This window comes from Toxorhynchites rutilus, chromosome 2 (genome assembly GCF_029784135.1).
Source record: "Toxorhynchites rutilus septentrionalis strain SRP chromosome 2, ASM2978413v1, whole genome shotgun sequence".
Classification (NCBI taxonomy): domain Eukaryota; kingdom Metazoa; phylum Arthropoda; class Insecta; order Diptera; family Culicidae; genus Toxorhynchites; species Toxorhynchites rutilus.
Genome location: NC_073745.1, coordinates 100442412 through 100459431, shown reverse-complemented (window position 1 = coordinate 100459431; position 17020 = coordinate 100442412). Strand labels below are relative to the sequence as shown.

The window sequence follows — 17020 nt, the reverse complement described above, 5'->3', positions numbered from 1 at the left end:
TTTAATCGAACTACTTTTCTTGTGCTATTTTATCTCAATAAGCTTGAATGTGAGAGATAGCGATGCAAACGTGTTTTCCAAATGATTGTCAGTGATCTTGTTCCTTTGATTTCACTTCTTTCATACCTGAAAGAATCGCTAACAAGTATTTGTGGATTCAAACAAAGAAGTAATAAAATGAGCATGTTTTATTAATTCTGGAAACGCTTCTTGAGCTTGAGCTTGAACTTGGGTAGACTGTACACTTCGTAGTTGCTCTCTGTGATTGACCTGAACCAACCTTTATTAATTCTGGAAACGCTTCTGGAAAAAATCTGGAGTAGAAATCCAACACATCATGGTTTTCAAATTTGTCACGCAGCTCTAAATCACACTGCGTTTCAATGAGTTTCAGCATTAAGGGGGTATTCTAGTCTAGAGACACACATCTATCTTTTAACAATAGAACAAAAATTGAACGGAGAAAAAATATTCATAACTAGAATAGTTAAGAGCTGATGGAGTGAGAAGGTTAAAAAAAAGTTGTGTCATGGCGTACAGGATTCCAGCCCTTCTGGTTACCTGAAACCAAAAAATTGTAATGGCTTGTATCTAGGACACGACCGCAGTTTTCGATGTAGAACTACGGAATTATATTATTCAATCCACTTGTTTATCACTTCGGATATTATTTTAGAATGCATCGAAATTTTTGTAATATCTTTTTAGCTATTCAATTTTTTATTACTTCAGTAGACTCGAAAGAGTCGAGTAGAGTCGAAAGCTATCCGCACTTCTCGTTTATTTGGTTCAACTCACATCAGACTTTCTCCTTCCCACTCAGATATCCATCACAAACCATGAACCCTTTTGCTCCTATATTCCGCTTGAGATGTGATCGAACCCCACAACATGCAATAGTAAGGTTACCCTACTGGAATTTGAAAGCATACCTTCATGAAATATACGTTTATCTAAATAAATGCAGTGTATATCTATAATCCAAAATTCTGGATACTCTTCCATATCCGCACTAACACAAACAATTCTCGTATGCTGCTCTTGTTTGTCGTAGCACACCTCGATAGAGGCTTCCTGTCCTTGTATCGGACCGTGTGTATGTGTGTGAAATCAGCATTAGGCATGAATGATATCCGCTCGTTGTGTTATGCTAGCTCACTCGCATCTGTGTTTTCCTTCTATTCTAGTTTTGGTTTCCACCTCTAGCCCTGAGAAGGGCCCTTGTAGAAAGAAACTCTATTCCATACTCTTCCTTTACCTGATCCTCTCCTGCTCGACTCTCTGCGGCAACCATGTCGCTTCGATGACCACCAAACGGGAAGTGGTGTGGCTTCAAATCGCGGATGGCTTATTAAAACCAAATATGTTGGAAACGGGCAGAAACGAATGTATCAGTTACTCGTTATTGACAGCTCTGTTCGGGAATGCACACAAATCGGCAGAACAAATGTATGGGAAAATGAGAATGTTTCCATTAATTCAAACTGTTTAGGCATTAGTGGATTGTACTGTATAGTATATCAAACGAATCTTAGAGAATTTCCGATTCCATTGGTGTGCAATCTATCAGAATTTGGTCGCTGTGAAAATAGTTATTAACGTTAACTTTATTTCACAAAAACGTGACCTGTTTTCTGATTTGGCACCCTTCCTGAAAGACGTAGTTCTACGTCAAAAAATCGAACAGATTCTGAATCACTAAAGATGCCGCAATCGCATGAACTTCGGACAAGTCAAAACATCTTTTTTTTTGCAAAATGGCGGCCGTTTAAGAAACAAAATTGAAAACGTTTTTTGTTACGTTTCCCGATTTTTCAAAACTATTAAAACTTAGAAAATATCATATTTGAGAGGTTCATGCGATAACGAGATGCCTGCAGATTATATCCATATAAATTCGACATGAATCAGTTTAGTAGAACTTGAGATATCGTGTACGCCAGTTTGAAACAACTAGTTTCGAGAAAAACGCGTTTGAAGTTTATTGTTATAGCCGTACCAGGTTAGATACCGCATCACTAAAATGGCTTTAACTCGGCAAATAATAGGTTTTCCGATAAATCCTTCTTAGGTTGTATTCTTGAATGCCTAAACTACAGAAATATGAAGGAATTTTTCTTTCAAATTTCTAGACTAGAATACAGCCTTAATAAACTGGAGTGTATCAACATTTTTCCTAATTGTCGACACTTGAGAAATTCTCAATATCAGAAAATGGGTGAAATGAAAATGTCCCATTTGTTGTTTGAACTTGAGTTTGTTTTCGAGAAAAAAAAAGAATAATGAAAAGAAGAAGGAAAAGCTTGGAACCCACGACGATTCAATGCGTGCGAATTGATTGATGATTTGGACGATATCCTCGAATCCTACATCCATAGGAAAAACGTAAATAAATTAATAATACAATATTTCTAGCCTACTACCCTTTTTCTAAGTGGTTGTTTCTGTTGCATCTGTTTACTACGGCGATTTATTCCGGTCACGCTTCGATATTATCTTCGAATTAAATACATAGTCGGCAGCTCGTTTTTTTTAAACAACAAACAATTTTCGCTCCTATTTCAGCCAATTTTCCTGCACAGGATGTGACAACAAACTTGTCTATATTTGAGGCATGTTTCGACTCATATTTTCGTTTCAGATTGAAACTTCAAAACAGTAGCAGCTGCATTACAAATCGAATAAACCATGATTTATGCACGTAAAATAATATATTTCAAACAATTTTCCCTGGAATACACGTCCTTCGCTACTTCGCTACTTTTCTTTTTTTACTAGTGCAGGCTTCCATTTTGCTTCAATTTATACAATACACACTGCGATAAAAAGCAATTGCTAATAGACACTGGAATGGTGAATGAACTCAACTGCCCTCTAATACCGTTACTTGTTCGAATTTATGCGAGTGTGAGCAGAACAGAACCAAAAAGACGGGTGGGTAATGTCGGGGACATAACCGGAGTAACGTAGGACTATACAAAGGGGACAGCTTTTGTTAAATATATATTTTAAATATATTGTTTTATTTTCTTCTCCTACGTGAATACCTACCTATCTACCTGAAAAATGGATTAGTTTACTGTTTACTCTTTATGAACATGTTGATGGTTCTGAAAAGAACCTTTGGTGTTGTGTTTTTGTTATCACTCGATATTCCTATCTTGTTCGGTTAAACCTTCCTGTTTAGCTATTGCGTTTGCCACTCGCCACAGCTTTCACAGTTGGAAAATTTCTTCCCATCCAGCTTGTGACATGTTGTTCAGTAAATTACATTTAATGCGACGTGCCGGAGGAACACTTTGCCACTCACTGAAACTAATTGTTGCCTTGATGAGCGCCGAACCGAAGCTGCTCTGTTCTTGATGCGGATTTTCTGATTGTCGTGAGCAGCTTTGCAAACCAACTCGAGCACTCCGACGGCCGAAACTATATAATCGCTGTTAGGTATACTGATGCTCCGGCACCAATCCGTTCGGCCTAGTTACCCTTGCGGAGCAATCAGTGAATGCGACCAACAGGGAACTGGAGACCTGTACGGTTCGAGTGAGACTTTGCCTTTCCCTTAACTTGTCCTCCTTTGTTACGTCCACGATGCCGATGCCGTACAACCACACGGGTTTAAGGTTTGAAAGAAAATAAGATATTTTTTTGGGGTCCACGTGTTTTATATTCTAGCGGTACACATTCACAGGATAGAGACAAATCGGCAGACTCAGCCAGAGGGGCGAGTCCAACGAGACGAATGAATGAGCGTTAAAAGGGAGCGATGGAAAAAAAATACATTCATTACGATTTGTTCGCTCGTTGGATTCACATGCAGGCTAAAAAGGGTCCTTTTCAGGATCACAAAATTATCTTCAATCTAAAGAGTTTATTGTTTTGTTATCACTCGATATCCCAATCTTGTTCGACCTTTCTGTTTAGCGATTGCGTTTGCCACTCGCCACAGCTTTCACAGTTGGAAAATTTCTTCCCATCCAGCTTTGTGACATGTTGTACAGTAAATTACATTCACTGCGACGTGCCGAAGCGCCACTCAGTGTCGCATTGGAGGCGATTTTAACCTGTAATTGAACATTTGCGATGACAGTGGTACAGTGTCGACTTTCAATGTGGGGTCATAATTTGGATCTCTATGTTTACAAAAATGTCCAACTAAATAAGTCGCATTACATGTCCGTCCAATTAGCTAAATGTCGAACTAATAGTAAATTACTGTATTTTCAATCTGGAAACAATTTAAGAATTGGTGAAAATTGAATAATCAGGAAAGTCCCCAACTATCAATGAGCTCAGAACAACTGCCAAATTCACATACTCATCAGATCCTGGCAAACAAATTATGAAAAAATCAATTTGTGTTTTATTATTATTTTGGATAATGCTTTAGAAAGCATTGAACTGTATTTCCTAAACTCTTTTTTGGAAGGTTTAATGGCCCTGAAAAGCGCCTTGTTTTATGGAATGGTTCCAATTTAGAAAACTTAGTACTCATGGTTCTGAAAAAAACCATTTCGAACGCCCTTGATGCCGCCTTGTTCTGGATTTGCCACCAAAGTAGTTTGTATAAAGAACAAACTTTTTTCTTCTGCTACCTGATGCCGTTTTGCGATTGCGTTTGCCACTCGCCACTCGCTGCAACTGCCTGTTGTCTTGATGTCCACCGAACCGAATGTGTTCTGTTCCGAATACGGGTTTTCTTATCGTCGCGAGCAGCTTTGCCAGCTAACTCGATCACTTCGGCGGCCGAAACTATATAACGCCGGCTAGGTGGACTGGTGCACTGGTACTAACGCGCTCGGCCTAGCTACCCTTGCGAGGAACTTCAGATCAACACGGTTCGAGCGGGATTTTGCCTTTCCCTTCACTTTTCCTCCTTTACCATGTCCATACATGACTGCTTGGGTTGGTTTGTTGATGTGTTGTGATGCGAACCGATGTGGTGTACGGTTTGAATGAGAATGATCGTTACGGAAGGAAGGAAGGTCTTGTATTATAGAGACTTTAAACTTTTGCAGTTCATTCGTCTCTAGCCTTGTGAAAGGCCCTTTGAAAACTCTACTCTACTCTATTACTCTACTCCAGCGCTACCACCTCCGCCCTCTTGCCTTGAGAAAGGCACTCGATCCCTCGCCGTCCAGCCCGTCAAGCAACGATGTTGTCCAGTCGGTGTCCACACAAAGAATGATCGTTACGGCAGCGGAGCGGGGATTTTTAAGCTGACTGGCTGGCTCGAGAATTACGCATGTGTGAGACTGCGACCAATGTTTCGTTCATTTTTTTTTCTTTTTCCTTTCCAATCGTGCTTCATTCTATTTCGCTGCTGCTCTGGTTGCCCGTTTTGGTCGGTACGATTTGAGGAGCACAAAATGGACCAATCAAAAATGGGCACATAGTGCATTTTGACAATGCTTGATATTTCACAATTATTCAATTATTTATCTCAAGAAAAATGAAATGTTATTCGTTATGATAGATGCGTAGATATATTTCCTATCAATTGATGCAAAAACCTTTGCGATCTATTGAGAAATGTTCGAGTTATAAGCGTTCCAAATCTTGCATTTTTTCCTACTTGTTCAGTGCCCAGATTTCCATTTCACCCCCTATATCTTCCGGTTAGACGTAGTCCTACGTCAAAACTTGAAAAAGTCCTTTGAGGACTAACGAGAACAAATGTCAGAAGGTTAAACTAGCACGGAAAATCGGAAAAGAAACAGAAAATGATCAGCTTGGATACACACGATTGACAATAATTACTCACAAAGTTATTTTTATTTTATTGTATGGAAAAATTATCAACTGTATTCATGATTTCGCTCATTTAATTTTTTTTTCAAATCATGCTGCGGGCCACATGAACAAGGCTGAAGGGCCGCATGCCACAAATCGTCATCTGAGTCTAGAACGATGAAGAAGCTCCATCTTCTCGCACTCTTTCTCTTCCAGGTGACACCTTTTGACGTAGGACTATGTCTTTCATTTCTGTACCGAGGTGAAAGTTCAGTTTCGAAAATGAGAGCGTGACGCTTGAAGCGAGAGATGCCAGTCTTCCTATTTTTTCAGGATTTCCCAGACTTTCTGGCACGTTGCTGGTATCCCTGATATCCAGAGTTGCCTATAATATTTCTCAAAAAACTGGAGCCCTAAAAGTCGTTTTATTTTAAGAAGTTCGTCCTTTATTTATCTAAAATCATCTTTTTATCTATCCCTTTGCTTGATAAATAGAATTTACTTCGAAGCTTCGTGCAGTATTCATATGTAGTTCATAAAATAGCGAAATAATCCGTTAATGACCCATTCCAGCAAATCAAAATAACGTTCCCCGCCACTCCAACATTCCTGTGAAACAATATTTGAGGATCTTTTCTTCTAGAACCTCTAGAAAATTCGATTTTATTTGAATAAAACTTGAAAAATCTCGTATTTATTGCTCGATAATGTGATTAACTGAGGTGCTTGGGGACACGGTTTCTGGTTATAGATCACTGCATCAAACCCAACCTCAATCCTCTGTTCTTTTCCCTCTAACTCGAATTTTGGCATTTCTGTAGTGTTTCTTTTGACCAGCTTCGTTGCTATCTTTTTCGCACTCACGAAGAATGGGGAACAAAAAAGGTTTCCAGATTACCATTTTGGGTAACATTTCTTGTTATGAGCATTGCACCAGTTATGGTGGAAATGGCAGATCAATTGGGCTGAACTTCATAATGTATTGGAGGACCTAGAACATACTAGAACATATAATATTTATATAAACTCAAAGACAATGTAGCACGTTACTGCTTGGGTAGGCACCACACGCAGTGCGCGTTAACCGTATTGAATTCGGAAGTGTAAGAAAAATAACATTTAGAGTATTGGTAAAAACGATATGAACCGATTCGCTTCATAAACGCAACGAAGACTTGTTTCAATAACTTAAAAATTGCTTTTAAAACATGCTATTGGAATCACACAAATTTGTATATAAACGAATGCTCGCTCGAAAATCCACTCAGTTATTATTGCGCAGCGGTCATGCTGCAACGAGCGACTCTACATTACGTGTAGCGATACCGACTGAAGCGAAGGCATACATCTCTTTCGGGGATTTTCTTTATCTCTATTATAGTGACTTTCAACACTTTTGGCTGGTTCGCAACTTTTTACTTTTACTTTACGCCAACAAAACCACGTATCAACAGGAGGCAGAGCAGATACCCCGCAATAATAATCTATCCCTTCGGTAAACACATAAACATAAATAACACCTTGTGGTAATGCGACTGACAAACATTAAATGCAGCCCAGATAAGGACTCGGGTCGAGGTCATAAAACGGCTACACTCTCTATCAGAGAAGAAGGAAAGAAAGGAAACAGAGACAGGCAGATACGGCAGTTCGGCCCTTGAAGCTGTTTTCTGTAGTCTTCACATAGATTTAGTTTACATACGAGGGCGGTCCGATAAGTACTCACTCTCATCACCCGATGGTGTCAGTATCGCAAGAGAGAAAACGCCTACTGTCAATATTTCAGCCTAATCGGATTCGTAGTTTTGTTTTGACCGTGTGTGGAAGCGGGCGTGTCCGCGGATTTTAGAAAAATGGAAAAAATGGAAATTCCACCGTCGCCACGGCCAAATTGGTCGAATTGCACTACTGCTACTGATGTCTCATCCACCGTATTCTCCAGATTTGGCCCCGTGCGGCTTTTTTTTGTTTTCAAACTTGAAAAAGTCACTCGCCTGGCTGAAATTTGAGTCGAATGAGGAGGTCATCGCCGTCACGGAGGCCTACGTTGCAGACCTCGAGAAAACGTATTTTTCAGATGGATTAAAGAAGTTGGAGCTTCGCTGGGTCAAGTGTATCGAGCTAAAAGACTATGTTGAGAAATAAATCGCCACTTTTCCAAAATTTTTGTTTTATCTTTGTAGGCTAAGTACTTATCGGACTGCCCTCATATAAGTTAGTTTCAACATATCAAGGACCGCTCACGAGTTTTCTCGTGTTTCGCGTTCCGTCTGTTACTGATGGATCACGAAATAACCCGTGTTTTCTACACGCTGTCCTTAGATGTCACCTACTTTGATACATTGTATCCTACTTTGTGTATTTAAGTATTTACATCAACAGCCAATGTATTAAACTTGATGGTTAGATCATTGGTCTGCCAAGAATCTAACAAGGACTACCGATGGCTCGCCTTCATCTCATCCACACCAAAGGAAACGATCTCGTTCGTGGAACCCGAACAAATGAAGCTATAAAAACTGTATAAATGCACGAATACAAAATAAAAACGTGCGGTCTCAGGCGTATGTATTACAGTTTTCTTTGCGGTCCTTAATATGTTAAGTAGTTGTAGATTAGTATCGTTCGTTAGGACACTCATGTAAAGCCGGTTGTTGTTTTGCGAATAAATGTAAATGTAAATTTGGGTATTCGTAAGAAAGTTGAGAGACTTGCCGACTTGCATGTATTGACAAATAAACAGAAAATAAACAGAAATCACTGCAGGAACTTTCATCCAATACGCCTATTTTCTATTTCTATTCCTTTGTGTTCGGTAATTAGCAGTGATCCTGTTTAGATTACTGGATAAAAGTTCCTGCAGTGGTGAAACATTCTTCATAACAGACTTTCTCAACGCTAGGTGTTTCATTCATTTTATGTTCGTTGCAATTGGGCGGAGCTTATATTACAATATTCTTTTTCTTCTCAGTTTCCATAGAACAAGACTGCATTTGCATTCCGGGCAAGCGAATTGCCATGATATTCCGTGTTTAGGCGGTTGTCACATCTTTTAGCAGCGAATCTTCATCCACGCTGAAGTATTTCAAACTAGGAACATCAATTTTTATTCCAGTGGATTATGTATTGGATGTACAACCTAATTCGTTCCGTTTCCACCAGATGTATCAAGGTGCCATTTTGAGTCGACGGTGACAACTGATTTGCTGAATCGTGAAGTGTCGACATCACCAAATATTGCTACAAATCTTTGAGTTTTGCACAACAGTTCCAATTTTTACTGTGTTGTAAATGTCGAGTTTCGTTGTAAATAAGCACCATTTGCGGGAAGTTTTGATTTTCTGTTTCCTTTGGAAGAAAAGTGCAGCTGAAGCCCATCGAATGCTTGTGGAAGATTGTGGTGTCTCTGCACCATCGGATAGATTTTGTAGGGAATGATTTGAATGAGATTGACTTAAGACGGACACTCTCAAGATTAGTTTGTTTGTACACTCAATAAAATTCGATATACCATATGGTAAATCTACGTGTTTGTGAGAAAGGGACCTTTCCATTACATATAAAAGTATTAATTGCGTAATTTCTAACAATGTTTGATGGAGCCAAGTAGCTCTAAATGCTTGATAATTTCTATCAATATCTCAGCTTCATAATGAATTTCTAGTGCGTGTGTTATTGCTGACATGTTAATGTGCGATTCGGAACACTCAATCCTTCCAACACCCAAATCACGTCCCAATGCCTTAACTCCTGTCTTTCAACAATTCCCTCAAAAATTTATGATACGCCCTAATCTTCTCGGTTCGTGATGGAAAACCCTGCTCCAGGCCAGGCACCTTCCAGCGATCCAATATATCAAACCAGCCGATATGTTGCCACTTCCATAATCACAAATCAGCTGCGCAGCGCATTTCTCCCGCTGCGAAATCACTGCACACGTACAAATTCTTATGTGTTCCTCACCTATTGACGGTGCTCAACACTGGTTTTACCTCACGTTAGAGCAGCTAACAGTTAGAGGACTCGTTTGTTACCACAGCCGCACATATATCCATTGCGCACTGTGAATTTCACAGAAAGATAGATACATAGTCAATTATGTTGATAAATTGCTGGCCGGCGGATTTTCGAGATCAGCGCGAGATTGGAAAACGAGCTGCTCGATGCCCCACGATCTTCCCGCTGATCTAGTCAACATAGACCTCTGCTCGTGGCCAGAGGTGGTCCCGCGTGGATAATAAGTTATAAATCTCAAAAATGTCATAATTAACTGCCCGAATGCCTTTTCAATGAACCACAGAGCTTGGCTGCGAGACTGCGCACCGACATGAGTGAAAGCATTACAAGAATCTCGAATCGCGCGAGCCGCCCATCCATATAGTATACTGTGAAGTGGGGGTATGGAGGTGGGGGATCTCCGTATGGCATATTTTCTCTCATTCACCGCGGCGAGAGGCCCTTTATGACATGGCTTGATTCTTGTGCCTTTGTTGGAATTTTTATGAGCTATTTTCCAAGCATTGTTGTTTGCGGGGAGGCAATCACAATAATTAGATGCGGTCTGATCTTCTTCATGTGGTTGACAACCGCTAAACAATGGATTATCAATGGATTTATGGCCAAACCAAGTCAGCTGGTGAGCTGGTACTATAGGACATAGTTAAAATGCATAGATGAGTGCAGTGCTACTGTTGGGTGTGGGCACATTCGAGACATTCTATTTACGACTTATTTCCCGAAAGCTTACCATCTAGGCTAACAGCGGGCAGGAAACCATGTTCATAAAACATAAAACCCAGCGCATCGTCGAACTAGTAAAACATTGTGTAACAACAAACGAATGAAGCTTTTCGTCGTTTGCTTGCGACTCACCGCAGCGCATAGAAGCTCCCCCGAGCAGAGCATATATGCATGCATGTAGATTCATTAGCTTTTCACCCGTCGTATTTTCTCCTTCACTTGTCGCATCATCTTGTCGCCGTGTTTGATCGCGTTGTAACTTGTGTCAACAGTTTCTCTCCCCGCGAAGTAGTGTACATACACCAGAATTATTCATGTCGCTTTGAACGACCGTTTTTCCATGTTTTTGCTTTGCCTCCCACATCATCAGACTCGACAAGCCTCGTTTCCGCTGTTTTTAAAGTGCATTTGAATTGATTGGAGCCATAGAATACTTCGCTTTTTGAAACTAGATGATGAAATAGCGTTGATTAAAAGAATGCGTGGAACTACACTCAGACCTGAGAAAACATTTTTTGTATTAGTGGTGCACAACGCTAGTGGCGAAAGACGGCACAAAACAACAATCACTACACACAAACAATAACAATGGAATTGTCATAGAACAGGAGCGGATTTACTCTACAAAGATTAATTGTTTATAGCGAATATTCCAGACACAACCCAAACAACATTTAGGCCGTCTACACATTAGGCAACAGCAACCCGATCTATGTTGGCGATGTCAATCGCATCGCCAACTCAGCTCTGCACATTGAGACAACTCGAACGCGATGAATTCGTTAAGGTTTTATCCGTCATCATAAACTGCCTAATCGCTGGCAGAGATGCCATTTATTTAACTGCCGAAAAAATCATACGGAGAGCAAATTATGAAAAATTGGTTTGAAAAAAACTACTTTACTTGGGATTTTTCTTGACACCAGGCAAAGAAAAAATAAATAAAAACTTAATTTCACAAATCATCGAATCAAGTTGAATGCATACGCGGCTTCTTAAAACTACAATAGAATCAAAAGGGCACATTTGAAATACAATTTACACTATAGCAGAAAAAAAATCTGCTTATCTGGCATTCCTGGACGTACTTTTTTCGAAGGTGTTTCATCTCATATATCAAACAATAATACCATTTTTATTTAAAAAATGTACCGTTGTGTTAATATTCCTTCGTGTGTACAATAGATTTCAGAATTTCTTTTGGGTTCTGCTTTTTTTTCTAAATTCTAAATATTTCTAAAAAATGGATGTATATATTTATTTTTCGTTGGAGTAATACCACAAACCAGCAAACAATATTTACAAACATAAAAAAATCATTGAAATAAGAATACAGCCGAAAAGAATTATATAAAGAAAACAGAAAAAATTTCAACAATTCTTCTAAAGAATGATTTATGTATACACTAACGCTAAATATGAAAAATTCTCCCAGGGGTCACATATTCGCAGACCGCACCTTCGCACATGGTACAATCGAGAATCAGGGATGATAACGGTTTCCCGGGAAATCTGACCAGAATTATCCAATCTTAGGCTATCTGTTGGTATTTGTTGAATCATTATTATAACCGACGGCATCAAGCTAAAGGTGACATATTTACCTAACATACTTATTTCGGCTCGCTGATAACAACAGACAGCAACAATTGCTGTTAACTTGGAAAAAACACATCCAGCGGATTCTGTGCTTCTTGCTCAATCTCCAATATTATACGCATCCTTGACCAATTCAGCACTCTTCCCGGACGGTATATCAAGAGAACTTGCATATTGATGGCATTTCCCAACGTCAAACGAATATATATTATATATAAACTAAACCAAAGTAGCAAAATACTTACATCTCGTTCGTTCATAGAAACAGATGCGCCAATATTGTAAACACTGTTTTGCATCACCACTGACAGATATTGAAATTCAATGAACGCAGAAATCAAAACGTCAACAGCAATTGAACGAAAAGGTTGCCGACACAAATCACGCGCGACTCGACATGCTGAGTTGAATCGAAAAAGTTGGTCCGACCAAAGTTGCCAGTTGCCTAGTGTGTATGCTCCCATTTGATTACACATGTTCTCAACTTTTTTGACAGATTCGTTAAGTTGCTTTCCAACTTAGGTTGCCTAGTGTGTAGATGGCCTTACGCTGACTATGGGAGTAATCGTATAAATAGGGCACGGAATGTTCAGAGTGTTCAGCCGCAAATAAATCACAGATCAATATCAACCATTCAGCTTTGGCTATGTTCGATCTCGTTTTGTCTGCATCATCGAAGTGTGGCAAGTCGATTCAAATCTGGAACTCACTTCAGAAGACTATCTGGACTGAAACACAGGGTATAGGTTTTTGTGGTGGCATTTTGCTTCTCATTACGGTTTGATGCTTTTTGTACTTTCTTTAAAGATTTACGTAACTTTTGCATTGATTAATTTAAATGCCTCCTAGTATTCTTTTGTAGTATTTAATAATAATAAATTTTTTGTTAAATCAGGTGTTAAAATAGGATTTATGCTTCTAGGAACTTCTTTTTTTCCGCATTCTCACAAATCGCTAGGCGTTTCCCTAAGGCTAAGCACAAATTGAGAAGCGTATAGCGCTCGTGAGCTAGCACAAGACCACCAACACGATTCATATGTACCACAAACATAGAGTGGCAGTGTGCATATTGAGTCGCAGTTTGCTGTGAATAACGTGCCACTCGCATCTAATGTCTGATTCACACAGAGTTGCACGATATATTTATTTACTAACACAACTACCCGACCGGCACAACCACAGTGCCGGTCGGGTAGTTGTGTTAGTAAATAAATATATCTGATATATTATATTATATAAATATATAATATAATGTATCAGAAGGTTGCGTGTTCAAATCACGTCGGGGTCACCAAGCCCCCTCTTGTACAGTTTTTACGTCAATGATATAGATGATTGTCTAACTAGAGACTGCACGCTGAGACAACTTGCAGACGATGGAGTTATTTCCATCACAGGTACTAATCCCGTCGTTCTGCAAAAGTCGTTGCAAGATACCCTGAATAATCTGTTCACGTGGGCCCTCAAGCTGGTTATCGAATTCTCTACGGAGAAAACTGGAATGGTCGTTTTTTCTAGGAAGCACGAACCCGCCCAATTCCAGCTTCACCTATCCGGCAAAACGATCAAGCACTCGATGTTTTTCAAATACCTTGGAGTATATTTTGACTCTAAATGTACCTGGGAAATACACATTGCGTATTTGAAACAGAAATGCCAGCAAAGAATCAATTTTCTCCAAACAATAACCGGAACATGGTGGGGTGCCCATCCAGGAGACCTCATTCAGTTATACAAAACAACGATATTATCAGTGTTAGAATATGGCAGTTTTTGCTTCCGATCAGCTGCCAGGATTCATATTCTCAAGCTGGAGAGAATACAATATCGTTGCTTGCGTATAGCCATGGGGTGTTTGCATTCGACACATACGATGAGTCTCGAAGTTTTGGCAGGAGTACCCCCGCTTACTCTTCGGTTCACAGAATTATCCTACAGATTTCTCATCCGTTGCAGGATCATGAATCCATTGGTGATTGATAACTTCGAAAATCTACTCCAGCTGACTCCTCAGTCAAGTTTTATGTCTTTATACCATGAGTACCTTACCCACGACGTGCACCCTTCACCAGGCATCTCCAACCAAGTTTGCTTCCCATACTTTTGCAATTCCTCTGTCATTTTTGATCTGTCCATGCGACAAAAAATCCATGGAATCCCAGATCATCTACGCTCAGATTCTATTCCGCCGATATTTTCGGCAGAATATGGGGGCATAGTTAGATCTGATAAAATGTTCTTTACTGACGGTTCATTCATAAACGGGTCCACTGGCTTCGGCATCTTCAATAAAAATTCCAGTGACTCTTTCAAACTCAATGATCCTTGTTCCGTGTATGTTGCTGAACTGGGTGCGACTTACTACGCACTGGGGATCATTGAAACATTGCCCATCGACCACTATTTTATTTTTTCAGACAGTCTCAGCTCAATAGAGGCAATCCGCTCAATGAAGGTTGATAAACGCTCATCTTATTTCCTAACAAGAATAAGACAACTATTGAGTGTTTTGGTCGAAAAATTATTCAAGATTACCTTAGCATGGGTTCCCTCTCATTGCTCGATTCCGGGGAATGAGAAAGCGGACTCGCTAGCTAAGGTGGGCGTTTTAGAAGGCACTCTTTTTGAAAGGCAAATTGCATATAATGAATTTTTCTACATTCCTCGTCAGTACACGCTCGTAAGTTGGCAGCGCATGTGGAGTGGAGATGAGTTCGGTCGTTGGTTACATACGATTATCCCTAAGGTCTCAACGAGTGCATGGTTCAAGGGATTGAATGTAGGTCGTGATTTCATTCGCGTGATATCTCGGCTTATGTCCAATCACTACAACCTAAACGCGCATCTCTATCGCATTGGGCTCGCAGCAAACAATCTTTGTGATTGTGGCGATGGCTACCACGACATCGAGCATGTTGTCTGGTCGTGTATCCGGTTCCATGCTGCTCGCTCTCAGCTCTCTAGAGCACTAAGAGCACAAGGTAGACAATCGGATATCCCCGTCCGGGATATCTTAGGTAGCCATGATCCTGATCTTCTGCTTCATCTATACCTGTTCCTCAGAAACGCCGATGTCAACGTTTAATGATGTTTCCTTCGTTGTGTCCCGGTTTCATATCCCTCCTATCCGATCGATAAACTTTTACTTAGTCGCGGCAATACATACACACACTCTTTACAGACACACGGGCCAAAGGTTGTGCAGTCCACTGATCATTCAACAAGAGCCAAAGGTTGTACCGCTCATGACAACTCTACACGAACTAATGATTGCGCCGGTTAGTGACCATTCTATCCTGGATTCCTCGAGTCGAGAAAGACGCACCACGCTAGATATGAGGTACAGACTAGGGGGGCGTTGCTGATTAAGGGTCAGCTGCATCCCAATAGGAAGTATCCCGTGTCGGGCACACGTACAGAGCATTGGAGACAACAACATCCGAATTACGGAAACACTTGTAATACTAACCTCGAGCCAACCGCGAGTAATCGGTTACATATTACTAACATAGATAATAAGAAAAATTGTCAAAGTATTGAACTCCCGGCCCCGTGAGGCTAACGCCATATGAGCCTTGATAAAAATATATATTTTGGAAAAAAAAACCACAGTGCCAGACTCACGGCGCTATATGTTTGTTCACCAACACCACCACCACAGCCGGCACGACAAGCACAAGAAACTGTGGTTCAGCTACATCATCACGCAAGTCGTTTCTCACAAGCACTGCGCCATCTCGCGTCTCCTCGTCAATTTGCGCGGTCTATCTGTTTCATTAGCCACAAAAAAGGCGCTATATCGCGCCAAGTTGTTCACGCTATACGCGTCTCAATTTACGCCTGGCCTAACACATGTCCGACTGCGAGTGGGGTATATCTTGTTCAAAGATATTCAACACCACCATACAAACAAATATCGTTATCCTACGTCAACTATGCGATCATCCCTCGGACACAATCCTTCATATTTGAATTCACGAAGAACTTGGCGATTAATAAAATGATCGGTTGTTTTTGGGGTGGTCAATCGTATCGATTAACAGCTAGAAAAAATCAAAAAGTTGATGAACAATTTTTAAGATCGGACATCACTACTGTTCAAATATCATGCAATGCAAACAAAAACAAAACAAACTACGTTTGTAGTGGTGGCATAGGGGAAAATCGAAGGCGAACCGCGTATACCACGATTTCCACTATGTGTTGGTATTTTGCCCTCTTGCCAGATCCCATTCTCGAAAACATTTTCTAGCAGAATTCATCGAGGAACGTTGCACAAAATCTCAAAACAATCTAATGGTTTCCACCTGACACTATTTTAATTTCACAAACAAAAAAAACTAGAACCTACCTGTGGTCACTTTCGAAGGCGAAAATCCTGCAGATCACGGCTAAAAACACACAATACACCACTTCTCACACTTCCGAAACAAACGAGAACAGAATCGCGGTTTTCATAGAACCGTTTTGACAGGAACACAAACACAATAAAAAGGGGTCCGGTGAAAGAAGGTGTGCTATTTGGAGTGTGGTAAAGTTCCTGAATTTCGAAGTGCGGCAGATTTTTCTTTTGACGCAGGACTACGTCTTTCATTTATATATATACTGAGGTGTAAATTTGAAGTTTCGAAAACGAGAGCGGTACGCAACAAGATTTTGAGTGTTAATACCTACTAAACAACTGGACGAAGTGGTATGATAAACACTCCATTCGATAGATAAAATGTCTACGCGTTATATTATATTGATCAAAAAACATATTTCAGTAGCTTTAAAATTTTAAAATCACACAAATCTATATATTACAACTATGGGTGGGTTATACCTATGATATAACCGCAAGCTAGACGTAGGACTGCGGCTTTGTAATCATTTGTGTTTTTTCAATTAGCGATGATCGCACCTCGGATGTTCCTCATTGGGTACGATATCACCGCTGCGCAGTGCT

The 17020-nt window shown here is 40.2% G+C and overlaps 1 protein-coding gene and 1 pseudogene across 3 annotated transcripts in view; both read right to left on the bottom strand.

Annotated features, from left to right (window-relative positions):
* Positions 1 to 16546, bottom strand: part of LOC129764251 (dnaJ homolog subfamily B member 6) — a 299378-nt gene extending 282832 nt beyond the window's left edge. For 2 of the 3 annotated variants that reach the window (XM_055763163.1, XM_055763166.1), the window contains exon 1: positions 16424 to 16546. The gene's annotated coding sequence lies outside the window, so the exon portion shown is untranslated. The remainder of the gene's footprint in view (positions 1 to 16423) is intronic. The other variant, XM_055763169.1, reaches the window with a different exon arrangement.
* A 296-nt stretch (positions 16547 to 16842) lies between these two features.
* On the bottom strand, positions 16843 to 17020 carry LOC129772380 (U4 spliceosomal RNA; annotated as a pseudogene).